This window comes from Nilaparvata lugens, chromosome 7 (assembly GCF_014356525.2).
Source record: "Nilaparvata lugens isolate BPH chromosome 7, ASM1435652v1, whole genome shotgun sequence".
In the NCBI taxonomy this organism is placed as follows: Eukaryota; Metazoa; Arthropoda; class Insecta; order Hemiptera; family Delphacidae; genus Nilaparvata; species Nilaparvata lugens.
In genome coordinates, this window is record NC_052510.1 from 269,698 (window position 1) to 284,855 (window position 15,158).

General features: G+C 31.4%; 1 long non-coding RNA gene across 1 annotated transcript; it reads right to left on the bottom strand.

Moving 5' to 3' along the window:
* Positions 1-11,311: 11,311 nt before the first annotated feature.
* On the bottom strand, positions 11,312-14,355 carry LOC120352515. Its single transcript, XR_005571897.1, has 3 exons — positions 13,986-14,355; positions 12,556-12,674; positions 11,312-11,369 (listed from the first exon to the last, which is right to left on the bottom strand). It is a non-coding gene; the product is annotated as an uncharacterized LOC120352515 (long non-coding RNA).
* Positions 14,356-15,158: the final 803 nt, after the last annotated feature.

Sequence of the window (15,158 nt, forward strand, 5' to 3'; positions counted from 1 at the left end):
TAATGTGACCAATGCAATGTACTAAAATGAGGTCCACGTTACCGGTATTCATTTATTACATTCCACAATCACAATATCAAATAAATGATTGGGAGAGAATCAACAGGATGGACCCAAAACTGTTTCTCTCCCCAATTATTATTATTATTATTTTTATCCTGTTTGAGGTTTTGCTTGACCACTCTTCCCCTGGGCTCCGACCCCCAAAGGAGAGTGACAAGCGATTTTACCAGAGTGATTGCTCCACATGTCCATGTGGTAAACAATCATACTGGGTCCGTTACCATTGAATTGTTAGCCCTGAGTAGACGTAATGAACCAAGGATGACAGCCCTCTGCATTTGACCTGCGAGTGCAGTAGCAGCTCTCTCACAGGCTGGAATGGTTTTAAGGTTGACCAAAAACGAGGGTCTCATGCCACCCAAAACTCCTATAACTAACACCACCATTCTTATGGAGTAACTTGGGTTAAGCTTGCGCAGCTCTATTGATAGGTCTTGATATTTTGCCTGTTTTTCCTCCTCCTTGCTGACAATGTTGTCTTCAGCTGGTGCTGAGAACTCGATTACATACATTGTCTTTGCCACTATGTCAAGGAGGACAACATCAGGCTTTGTGGCTCCTAAAAGCCTGGTGGTGGAGAATGAGTAATTCCAATAAACTCGGCACATTTCATTCCCCACGTACCTCATTCCTGAGGGAGAAAAAACATTTTTCACTTGTGATATACACAACATTTTTCCTCCACCTACATTTTTATAAAAACTGCAAATAAAATAATTTTTAAAAACGTATGAGACCATACAATGTGTTACAACATAATCTGAAAAGAAAACAGAAACAGCTGGTTTGTAATCACAGTTCTCCGCCGACAGCGCTATGTGCTATCTGTCAGCAAAAGTTGTAACAACAATGGCCGCCACAACTACAACTATGATGAAGTTCCTGTTTCAAATTTGATTAGTTAATGAGGAATAGTTGGCTGGTATTTTGAATAACATGGAATAAAAAAATTTCTATACATTTTTTTAGTATAGTGATATGAAGTTTGTAATAATTGACCGAGCGAAGTGAGGTCTAAGATTCAAGTCGATGGTTTGGCATTTCTCTTAATGTTTAAATGTTTATATGTTGCACATATTAAGCCGATCTCCTGGTGACAAATGATTTTGTCAGAGAAGGCTTAGTTGTTGAAATTGTGCTGGACCCTGAGATCTGCGGATTTTTATCTGATCAATAATGTGATCCTAATTCTAGTGGTTTGAGGGTCTTGGAATTAAAAACATAGATATGCGGTTGACTGACTGCTCTTATAATAATGAGAATAATATAGAGAATATTACAAAATACATCTTTACATGGATAATCTAATAATCAATCTGTCTTTAAGAGACCGAATACACATGTCTTTAAGAGACCAAATACAATATAATGTCTTTAAGAGACCACATTTATGGGGCACATCTGATATTGTAGTGGGGGTATCAAGTACTTATCTAAGATCTGTCGTCCCCGAGTCCGGTGTCCAAAGGGTGCTGGATGAGGATGAAGGGTTATGGTCTCCAGGCATCGGGCTAGTGGCGTCAGATCGAAGATCGTCTTTCAGCCCCACACGGCAAGGTCAGATGTCCGATATTACCGGCCATCTCGGTCGGCGAATTCGTAAGCCCTCGTTCGACAGCAAGGCATATTTACAGCACGATCCTCGAATGAGTATTCAGGAATACACACACACACACACACAAAAAACCTGCAACACAAGTCACAACTACTTAGTAATGCTAGAATAAATAACATACTAAGTATTGTATTTGTAATATTACATTTTTTCTCACATTGGAATTGAATCTTCAATTCGAGATCTATGGAACTTTATAGTAAATATCAGAGTCATCAATAGACGGACAAACTTTTCGACGGAGAATTTTTTTATCGTAAATGATTGTTGCATTGTTCCATGGTGTCACCGAGGCTTGGTTAGCAGAATTAATAGATAAATAGTTTATTTAAATAGAGAATATATATGAAAGTTTAAAATAACAGTTTCAAAATAAAGTTTTATTGAGAACAGATGTAGAATGTGAATTCTAAACTTGTAAGTTATAATTTTTTGGTGACGTGTCTGTAGCGTGGACAATGATTTTTTGAGGTCTCTCTGTTCTGACTTGTAGTTTTTCCGGTGGTTTCTTTTTTCTCTAGAAAAATGGCTGGCTATGTGTTGTTGTAAAATTTTGCTCTGAATCATTTACGTTTATTAATGTTTTAAATTGAGTTTTAAACAATTTATAGTGTTCTATTTTGTTCCTATATTGCTATTTGTGTATTCAAGCCAATAGCCACTGTTTTTCAACTGTAAACTGGATAAGTACTTTAGTTTGTAATAGGCTACCTAATTTTAGATGCTTAGACTTTTAAGTTATTGTTCTTTGTATTTGTATAATTTTATCCATGAAGATTATAAGTTCATTTGCTCTGTAAACTGGATTTCTCATTCATAGGCGATAGATCCATTCATAGTTTATCAAGAATCTATTACATTGGAGCCGACAACTATCCTTAGGTTAATAGGTGTTAAATGCTATTCCAACCGATTTAAGGAAAAATTGGTAGCACGGCAAATGTTACCCCTGTGGTGGGACCGAATTACAAAATAAATATGTCCCAAATGGTACACCATGAAATCCCTGGTTATAGAAATTATGTGTAGGCTGATGTCTTGATAGGTTATGAATGGTATACTGCTGAGTGGGAGGTCAGTTCAAGAGAGATCAAGTCCTAATGAATATATTATCTGTGCAGACTAGCAAAATGGCATACAATATGAAAAATATTAAAAATGATGATGAGTTAATAGCTGCCTTAACACAACTGTTTGATGAGCAAAATGCTAGGTTAATGCTAGGTTTGATGAGATGAAGCAAGAATTTGCTAGCATTAGACTAGAGCAGGTTAGTATAAACCTTCTATTGAAAAATGCACATGAAACATTGAGTGATAATCATGAAGATGAAAACAAATTGAAGCAGGATAATAGTAGTGTTAAGATACAGGATCAACTCATTCAAGTTTCTGACAATGTAGGCCTAGTTACTGTTGTTGGAAAAGTCAACCTTAATGAGATAGTAGAATTGAGTAAAGAAGTAGGTAGGGAGTTGTCTTCACTGAAAGTCAACTATCATGAAAGTAATATTGCTACATTGAAGGTTAGGAAAACTATGAACAAAGTGAATGATTACATGAGACAGGTTTCTGTAGAGGTTAGGAACAATGTAAACAAAATGAATGTTGCTTTGAGTCAAGTTGATGAGTTCAACTTTCAACTGAGAATTGAAAAGGTGTATGCTATGCATTCTCAAGTGAACATGACTAACTTTTGTAGGCAAAACGGCTTTGTTGAAACAAATGAACCCATGAATAATATCATGTTCTTGAAGAAAACAAAACACAAAGTCACCATTGATGTGTTAGTATTCAAAGGTTGTTTCAAGTTGCTTATTTACAAGATGATGACAGTGAATCACATGATGAAAGGGTATTCCCCAGTACACAATGATTAGGAATCCTGTGTTATGCCGGGATTCAGAATAGCATAATCGCTACACAGTGTATGGTAAGAATCCATAATTGTGTCTTTTTTCTTTCCTGTAGCCTATTTTTCTTGGCCCTTAATCTTTTCAAATTTCGATTCTTTCCTGTCTTTGTGTAATGTTCAGTAAATTTCTTCTATGATGCATATCTTAACCAATCTTGTCCATAGTCATTTAAATTTGTATTCTTCTGAAATGATATTAGAAGTTAAAATAGTAGCTTATTTTCCTAATCTTTAAATTGTTGATAAAACTTAACTTTTCCAAAATCTATCCATTGTAGTGTAAATAATTGGTTGCTTGCGGTATATTTTTTCATCATGTATCACTTATTTTGAAATTTGTATTGTTTTAGGAAATTTATTTACCCAGTTTTCTGTTTCTCTTTTTTGTATTTTTTAGGGAACTTATTCACCCATTATTCATCTTGATCATCTTTGTATTATAATCTTGAAATGTTTGTACTTATTATACAGTCTTTAAATTATAAATTCTTTTGTTATAATAAATAAACTTCAAAATTTGAAAGTATTAATGAATTCTGTAGCCATATATATGTGATGTATTAATGAAAGTTAGCTTGAATAATAATGTTTTCATTGAATAAAAACGTTGTGTTATATTATCAATTGAAATGAGTTAAAGGTTAAAATTTTTCTAAAGTTTTTTGTGATTGATATCTTTTTCAAATTTTTAAAACTGTTTGTTCTATAAATTTTGATATGATTGATTATCGTTTGAAATGGATGCTGGAGTGTATGTAGAATTTTTGGTGGGGTTTGTTGATTAGAGTTTTGCTGGTATGTGATTGTTTTTTGAGATGGAAACCCATTATTGCCTAAAGAAGGAATAACAGAGGTTATGACTTAGAGAGGCAGTAATGAGATAATATTTTTTGTGTTGATTACTTATGTTGATTGCCATAGATGCAAAAATAATGATTAATAATGTTGATTGCCATAGATGCAGATGATTACTTATGAATATTGTTTGCCTTTGAAGCAAAATATTATTGATGTTTTGAATGGTTTCTTGTTTAATGTTTGATAGTAAAGTTTTGTCATGAAATGTAGTTTGTGTTTAGAACATTGAAAAGTCGAAATAAACTATAGTATCCGACAAATGATGATTAACAATATTAAATAATTTGCTTTTTATACAATTTTTGAACACAAAATTAAAACTAAATAATTTTGAAACCCTGAATGATAAATCATAAATGTGAAATGAACTTGCTATAAATAAAATGTTATACTAAATGATAATGAAATGCAGATATATTATGAAATGATTGTGAATAGAAGATCAATTGTCTGAACTTATTGAAATATATATTGAAATTAATTTTTGTTGTGATGATCTGATGTTTTTTACAATTTTGATAATGATACAGGGTGTTATGAAATTCTATTTCTATTTTGAAGAATGGATTAATTTTGATATTTGAACAGTGAATAGATGAAATGAAATTTTTTCTAGTGAAAATTTGTAATTGATATCTCCATATTTCACAATTTATGTATTGCTGACTGTATAATAGGATGTTAACAAATTTCAATTTTATATATACTTAAAAATAATTTTCATGTGTATTAGATTGTATTGATAGCCTAATCAAGATTTTCTTCTTAGTTTATAAGCATTTTAAGATAACAGGTACAGCACAGACATTAACATTGAAATAGTTATCATGTGAATCTCGAAATCAGCAACAAGTGAACGCCATGAAGAGTGTTAAGAACATTTGGGTGATTTTCGAACTAGTGTGACATAACTACGCCAATATCAACACCAATAACTATGCCTAAATCTACGCTGATGCCTACACTAATAACTACGCCAATGTCAACGCCAATAACTACGCCAATATCTACACTAATATCAACGCCAATAACTGCGCCGATGCCTGCGCCAACGCCGATGCCTACGCCAATGCCAATGCCTGTGCCAATGCCAAAATCTGCGCCAATGCTGATGCCAAAGCCAATAACTATGCCAATGTCAACACCAATAACTACACTAATAACTACACCAATAACTAAGCCAATATCTACACCAATAACTGCGCTAATGCCAATGTCTGCGCCAATGCCAATAGCTATGCCAATGCCTGCGCCAATGCCAATGCCTGCGCCAATGCCAATGCCTGCGCCAATGCCAATGCCAATATCAATGCCGATGCCAATGCCGACACCAAAGCATACGCCAATAGCAATGCCAATGCTTATTGCTGACTTTGTATCTCAAACTTCAACACTACTACATTACCTGGAGGTAATTGCCATCCATGTTCACATTCGCAACTTTGAATTCAGAATAACAGTCACAGTATCATGAAAGAATTGATTCAAAAAATCCTCTCCTAAATTATTCCTGTATGCAGAACTCTAAACCTTGAAAGCTGAAAATATCAAAAAACCAAACCTTACCTAAATTAATCCTCACCTAAATTAATCCTGTATGCAGCGTCTATCTCTTTTCCAAAAAACGAATTACATTGTCATTTCAAGCCTGAAATGTACATTGTATAATTATATGATACAAAATTTATGTGACTCTGTATCGAGTTTGGTATGCAGCCGTCTACTACAAGCATGAGGCAATGCTAACTGAGATGTCACCTGTATCGAGTTTGATATGCATCAGTCGACTACAAGTATCAGCCCAACACTACGTGCATCCAGATCAGCCCAACACTAACGTCATCACATTGGAGTCACACTTAACTGAAAATCATACTGAGTGCCTTAACGGACTGTTTTCCAAAAGGTGCATCAATAAAATCAACCGCGTCAATAGTGAAAGAAATGAACATTTTTTGATTTATTGAAATTTTATGTGAAAATTAAATGTAACAATTCATCAATTCATTTAAAATATATATATATATAAATAATAATAATAAATTTTTTCATTCAACATACTAATTTTTTTTATGCAATAGAAAATTGAATTTTTTCTATCTATTAAATTTCTGTGCAATTTCTAAAAACTATTCTTTACATATTAAACTTTCTGTTGAGATATTTTCCTTTAAATTATAAAGCTAAATCAAAAGTAATTTTGATATTCTATACTTTGAAATATTGTTTGGAAACATATAACAAATGCTATTGATGAATTTTTATAATAATTTTCAATTATAGTTGACATGTAATGTTTTTATAGAAAAAATTGTTACTGTTCTCAAATTTAATTTCAACAATTTTCAAACAGTAAAATTTTTTTTATGTCGAGAGGGGGGTATTTGTAATATTACATTTTTTCTCACATTGGAATTTCATCTTCAATTCGAGATCTATGGAACTTTATAGTAAATATCAGAGTCATCAATAGACGGACAAACTTTTCGACGGAGAATTTTTTTATCGTAAATGATTGTTGCATTGTTCCATGGTGTCACTGTGGCTTGGTTAGCAGAATTAATAGATAAATAGTTTATTTAAATATAGAATATATATGAAAGTTTAAAATAACAGTTTCAAAATAAAGTTTTATTGAGAACAGATGTAGAATGTGAATTCTAAACTTGTTAGTTATAATTTTTTGGTGACGTGTCTGTAGCGTGGACAATGATTTTTTGAGGTCTCTCTGTTCTGACTTGTAGTTTTTCCGGTGGTTTCTTTTTTCTCTAGAAAAATGGCTGGCTATGTGTTGTTGTAAAATTTTGCTCTGAATCATTTACGTTTATTAATGTTTTAAATTGAGTTTTAAACAATTTATAGTGTTCTATTTTGTTTGTATATTGCTATTTGTGTATTCAAGCCAATAGCCACTGTTTTTCAACTGTAAACTAGATAAGTATTTTAGTTTGTAGTAACTCTAAATAATTAGGCTTATAAGATATAGTTCTTTGTGTATTTGTATAAATTCATCTGAAGATTATAAGTTCATTTGCTCTGAAAACTGGATTTCTCATTCATAGTCGATAGATCCATTCATAATTTATCAAGAATCTATTACATTGGAGCCGACAACTATCCTTAGGTTAATAGGTGTTAAATGCTATTCCAACCGATTTAAGGAAAAATTGGTAGCACGGCATATTCAATGAATGATTTCTCAAGAAATCATCTAATGAATACAATTAATGCATACAATTCACATAAATATTAAAATTAGAAGAATATTATAGGTTTTAATTGTAGAATTTGAAATCTAAGTTACAGTCGCAGTTGATGTACAATCAGTGAGTATTTCAAACTTACTCACAATTACAAAATGTTAGAGATATAAATGACTACCAATAAAAATAGGAATATACTCCATTTAGTATAGCTTTCTTGTACATGAGGATATCCTCATACATCTCAGATGTAAGACTGCAAAATTGAGTAAAATTTCGATCATACAATAATTGATAATGAAGAATTTTTAAATCAGGGGCTGTTACCTGTAATATCAAAGTAATATCAAAATTATCAACATAAAGACAATACAACAATACTATAAAATATTCATTACTCACCCTTAAATGGGTTTTCGACTGTCACTAATCCATAGCCTACAATAATAATAAAGTGCAGCAGTCAACCGCTCTGAATGGAAATTAACTATATGCCATTAATAATTTAATAAAAGGATTAGCAATTTCAAAACTGGGATAAATAATTCCCAATAATATAATTTAATTTTGGTCTCCAGGAGAGAATAAAAAACTGTCTGGAAAAGTCATTATTGAATCAGGTCAATAAATAATTAAGCTCAGAAAACATGTCTGTACTCTACAGAAGATAAAAGCGGTCTCCTGTTCAGGTCTCCAAGTCGACCTAATCAGGCTCGAAAATAGGTATCAGGGCTGGCAATATTATGCATTAGAAAATACCAAAATACAAAGGACGTGGTGGGGATGACAATAGTTTCCCTCAATAGAACGAGAAAGGAATACAACTAACAAAGACAGAATACAGGAAAATTTCCTCGATCAAAGTAGAAGACTCAGCAATAGAATGGACGTTCAACTGATTTTTTATGATGATTTTGCGTTTACAACAATTCTAAGTACTCTAGGAAAACGTTTGAAAACAATAGAGGAAATATCAGAATTTAATTACATAATGTGCGGAATGACATCATGAAACTACTCCGATACCATGAGAAAATCACAACGTTAATCCAGCACTCTAATAAAATTTTATCTTGGAAAAGTTATAATTTCGAAAAAATAAATAAATTTTGGCACAATTTACGGCGAAACGCGGTAATAGATTTCCATGAAATTTGACAGGTATGTTCCTTTTTAAATTGCGCATCGACGTATATACAAGGTTTTTGGAAATTTTGCATTTCAAGGATAATATAAAAGGAAAAAGGAGCCTCCTTCATATGCCAATATTAGAGTAAAAATCAGACTATAGAATTATTCATCATAAATCAGCTGTCGAGTGGATTATAAATCGCATGCCATGAAGCAATTCAATATCTCAATGTAACTTGCTAGAAAATCAGCAGCTGTGTAGACTATAAATTGCATGCCGCATTGCATGCCTCATTAAATGCAATTTTTTATGCACTATTAAATAGGATGCAAAGAACTTATAACAGCTTGTCTGGGCGCCTAAATGTCTTCTGGTTTTCTCGCGCTTAATTTCCCGGAATTATCATATAATGCAATAATTAAATCTTGTGTAAACATGATCTGATCAAATAGTTGGTGTATCAGTGTGGATGTGCATAATATGGATGGGATGTCGTTGGTCGTTCAGCTATAAATGTTATTTATTTTATTCTATTGATTAAATTTTTGTTCATTATTTGTTACTATATTCTTTAATTTTTATAAGTTTCACAATTTTGAATTCTCAATTTGTTTCATTTTTACTTTTTTCATAAGTATTTGAAACCTTTGTATTTTTCATTTTTCAATTAAGCTGTGTTTTCGTAACGGGCAGAAGCAGAATCGATTGCAGCGCACCCAGGCGGGCAGAAACAGTAACATTCAAAGAACTAGTTCTTTGACATGAATTTTGCTTTATGTGTTATGGGTAATGAACTTTTTGGGTTGTCCAAAAGGTAATTCTGAAATGATTATTGGAGATTTAATTCAATAAAGTGAATTAATTGCTTTTTAAAACTCAGATAACTTTTCCACAATTATTAGTTACTTCAATAATTATGCAAAATTCTATGCTTTATAGGCATGTCAATCTAAGAGTTAACTTTTCATTTCCTATGCTTGAAATTTGTAAGGGTAAATTATTTGAAGTAACTGATTGTATTTCATTATTAATAAGATATTATTTTATTAACTAGAAGCATTCCATTATTAATAAGATATTATTATAATTATTTTATTAACTAGAATCAATTGCCTTCAGAGTCAATGCATGTTCTTTGAATCACATCGTTTATAGGTAGGCCTACCTACTATGAGTACCGTATTCAACTTCAAAGGCCTATTGAAGCTCTATCGAAAAAAAAATCAATAAATAAATAATAAATAAGTGCTTTAATTTTGGCATTCTTGGAATCTATGGGATATATTACACCAAGGGATATCAATATTGTAAACGTTTTTTAGGCAATTTTATTTTAGCAGTCCCCTTTTTGATCATTGGATGGGTACGGTCCAGGCTGATATACAATCATGTATAAGAATCGTGAGGCCAATTGACTGCCTAAATCAATATGCCTTCTCAGGCAATGTTCAATTAGGGACTCTTCACCAGTAAAAGCTATACGAATATTGGAAATTATTATTATTATAGATTAACACATATGACATGTACAAAGTGTATTCAAACAGGCGAACTAATTCTAATAATTATTGTTGAGATAACTATATCTTGCTTTAATAAACGAGTTCTGTTATGGTACTTTAAATAACACATAGCCTATTTTAAAATGGATGAATATTTATTAATTATAGAAGGTAACTAGTACCCTTGTGATATTCCAAAATGAAGCATGATTAGTTTCGACATTTTCAATAAGGACTCTCTTGACAATGACATAATTAGAAACTGGTCATGCTTATTTTGAATATTTTAGGGTAGGCCTACTAGTTATTATCTACAATTAACCATTAAAGTTGCCCTATTAAAATTAATACTTTATTAGGGTATTAATTAGAATTAGAGTAGCCTTTCAAACTCCTTATTCACTATAATGTTCTAAAAGCTTATCAATTTTAATCAAAACCTTGGAAATATAGCCTAGAAGGTAGAATTGAAAGTGATTATATTTGATGTGGCTTGGAACATCATATTTTCAACTTTTGCTTAAGTTATTTTTCATATTCAAAGAATTATTACCCCTTCAATGCAGTAAATAAGTACTATTACTTAATTCTTAATACAATACATAATAATTGTGATACCCTATTTTATATCCAATTCAAGTCTATTATTTAACTACGTGTTACCTATAGCATTTGCCAGTCAGCAATGTTAAATAATTTTATTAGTTCCAAAAAAGCAGAAGACATACAGAACCAATAAAGTTGTTAATAAGAGTTCGATGCTTTTGGGTTAAATATAGATTTAAAAATCCCTCAAGTATAAACAATTAAAACATATTTTATTAATTTCATGTCACTTGCTGTTTTCTTCAAAACTACCTGAATTGAAGCAGTTAGCAGGAGCGATCAGAAAAAGGAGATATTATTATGAATAACATGAAATAAACACATCAAGATGTACTGAAAAAATGAATATATTTCTTAGATTAGTCCATCTCTTTCTTCTGTAGGCTACTACATCATACATGAATCATATCCATGGAATATTATCCATAGTTGATTTTCTTTGTCATCCTCTACTTCTGGCTGGTACATCACTAGGCCTGAAATCAAAAAGTAATAGATAATTTATTATTCATTATAAAAAAAAACTTTGCAAAGTGAATTCTGAAATTGATTGTAATCTGTATAAGTTTTTAATTATATTTCTTGGGAAGGAACCCTCCAATAATGAATGACAAAGTAATATTATATGAGAAATTCCAATAAACCAACATTCAGTTGAATTATTATTAGCATCAATCTGTTAGTTGTGTAATTCTGAATGATTGAATAAATAAATCTCCATGCAGGAATTGGGATTAATCAGTGTGCCCCTAGATCAAAAGAACTTGTTGGTGAACAATATATTTTTGGATACCATGAACAATTATTTATTTATTTCTGTGGTCAGTAGGCCTACTTCTCGACCGTTTGGTTTACTTAACTCTTCCAAAATGTACTGCATAAAGTAATTTTTAGTTCTACATTTAGAGAAACAAGTTTAATGAAACAAATGGAAATAATCAATAAATTAATTGCTTAATCTGAAATGATGATTATCTACAACATTATAAGTAGAACTAAGTGATTTGAAAATGAATACCAAACTGCAAATACATAAATCTCTCTCAGAACAATGTGGGTATTTCATCCATGAATTTAATCATAAATTTTAAAAGGTGGAATGACTGTCATTAAAAGCTATTATTCAGTGTTTTCTACCAGCACTTGCTGGGTGAATTTTTGAAGTCATCTATTCATAGTTCTAATGTATGGTCATTTATAAAGTCATCATCCACTCAAGATCAAGATGGACAGTTGAGAAGAGTGTTTTAAAAACAATTTTAACATCAAATTATTGATGTAATGTTATCACATTATTAGATAATGTTACATAAATTATTTCTTTATGGAAGGAATCCCAAATATTATGAATAACTCTATTCCCTGAATGATAAGTGAATACATTGTTTTTTAAGCACTCTTCTCAACTGTCCATCTTGATCTCATGTGGTTTCAGGTAGTTTCGAAATATTAAGATTTCCTGTAAGCTATTAATGATTTCAAAATTCAGTCAGTTTTTCTATTATTTTAGTCACGTACCATAGTTAAATCTTACTATTTGAATATCTACCATCAAATCGATAATAAAACATTGAAGTGGATAAACCTTTTTAAAAAATGGGAAACTGTATAAAATGACATCGCCTATATAAAGTTTAAAAAATGAGTGGAATTTTATCTTACCTAACTAACTTATTCTAAGTATAGGTTCCAAAGAATTGTTCCATCCTGGTCAACAAAAAAGAATTCATATGCATTTCCTTTGAGCACATTCTCTTCAATATTTTGTTTGTAAATGGTACCTGAAAAAAGAAACATAATCTTTCAGCATATTCATTTTGGAGATAATGTGAAGTTAATCATCAATGATAAGACATAGTTTGGACTTTGAATAAATTAGAAGTGAACTGGGCCTCAATAAACTATTTACATTAGATATAAATACTATAAGTATATACTTACATTCATAGCACATAACAGAAAACACTTTAAAGTTTTATAATATAAATTAAAACAGGTGACACACGACATAGATAGATTAAAAACACTGAAAAACTTACATTACACTCTCTGCTCGGTTGAGAAAGGGGACACAGTTCCTTAAAAATTTCCGATTATAATGTAAGTTTTTCAGTGTTTTTAATCTATCTATGTTGTGTGTCTCCTGTTTTAATTTATACTATTCACATGATATACCTGGCATCACGCAATATATCGATCAATAGAGCATGAATAAGTTTTTCAAATACATTACTATTGTAGTTTAAATGAGTTTGGTAGCAATGGTCAACCAGAAAAATAGTACCTATTTTATATTTTTCCAATGGCAGTCTTTCAATATTCAATTACACTGACTCTGATCAAGTTATAACAATCTATTTAATATTGTTTCCAAGTGATTTTGAATTATAAATTAAGAGAAGATTAATTCATAGATAGGTACCAAAGACAAAGTAAATGTTTTAATAGTCAGGTTAGTTTTGTTATTATATTGATAAACTATGGGTTTACAATATTTTGAGGTGCAACAAGGATAATGGAAGTTTAGGACTTAGAATGTAATGAAATACTTCTAAGTCAAATTATGATATTATTTTTAATAAATCTGTTTGTGAAAACTACTAGCTCACTAGCTGCATTATAAAAAATGTATTTTGTGATTAGGCCAACTTACTGAAAGTGTAAAAGATTGTTAGCATGAAATGCTAAATGTTATCTTGGTTGAATAATGTTTTGAATCTGATTATTTAATGTTAATCTAATCAATCAATCTTGAATGAGTTTAAATCTAATCAGTTGATTAGATTTCTCTCTTTCTTGTGATAATTCTCTACCATACACAAACTAGCTAGTCTATGATTTACATTATTATTAAATACTACAAATTAAACATTAAAAAAATAAATAAATAAACTTTTGTTAACTTCTAACCTCTTGAAAAATGAAAAAGATAGCAATTTAGGCTTAGAGACTAGGTTATTAAAGGCCTACTACAGTGGGCTACCTGAATAAAAATTGTAAACATGCTAGTAGGCTACTCATAAAATTTATATCAAATAATTGTGTACGGTAAATCTAGCCTACTTTATTATGAGAAATTTAAGTGTACTTACTTGAATCCTCTATTACATCAGCAATTTCTAACCATATTCTATTTTTCAAATAGGTAATTCGTTGTGCAGGTCTGGAAAGTACAAAACTTTGAACTTCGAAAATTTCACGCCTTTCTGTTGTAAATCCATTTCAATTTCTCTTGTAAAAATTATAAGAATAAAGAAACCAATAGAAATATTTTATACCTCAATTTTCCACTGCAAATTAATTTCACAGTATAATAGTAGCAATCCGAAATCTGACAACCAATATCAAAACAAACCATCCAACAATTAAAGATTGAGGTTAAAAAGAACATGGCGTCTGATCCACAGAAAGATTATTCTGCTGGTGTCACGTGATCAGAGCAGAAAAGTGATTCGAAGCTGTCTGTTCTCGTCTAGTCCAGGCGCTGGCTTACATTGAGCAAACTTGAGAGAGGCAGAGAATTTGACTTCGGATTATTGTTAGGGGGTCTTTAGTGTATATGAAACTCGATGTCGTCACGTCACAGGGTGGTCGACAGCTTGGGGGGGAGGGGGGTAAGTTGTAAAAGATGCGCGTTTATAAAATCGCCTGTCCTGCAGTTACTATTCATAGTACAGCTTTTAATTTTTTCTCAATATTATGTACACATAACTGGCTTTCAATGTGGTCCTATACATTTTTGCGATAAACCGCATAGTTTTTCCGTAAAAAAATAAAATATCTCGAAAAATGTATTTTTTTATTATGGACTTTTTGTTATTTCTCGAATATTCAAGTAATTAGCCGACTTAGAGGAAAAGGCTCCCAATAAACGTTGTAGGCCGTTTCTTGCTGAATCCAATGATATATATAGTTTGGGGGTTACGATCATAGATGCGGCGGTGGGAGGGGGATAAGTAGCACTGTTACGCTGCGGCGCGGTCCTACCCCATGATTAATGCGCGTAATGGCCTGTCTATCGCATCGCTCCTACTAGTCTATGCATTCAAATTATGTATTTCAGGAACGCTATCTTATGTATTTTCGGTCGCTGAACACGATTTTTCAACTCTCAAGCCCTAATAATTGATAATTCTCATCATAATATACTAATTATGGTCAAAATTACAAACTTCATCTCATTATCATTATTTATGATTACATTGTAATGATAAACCATCCTGTTAGGAATCCTATATGTGTTTCTCGGTCGATAAAAAACTGAT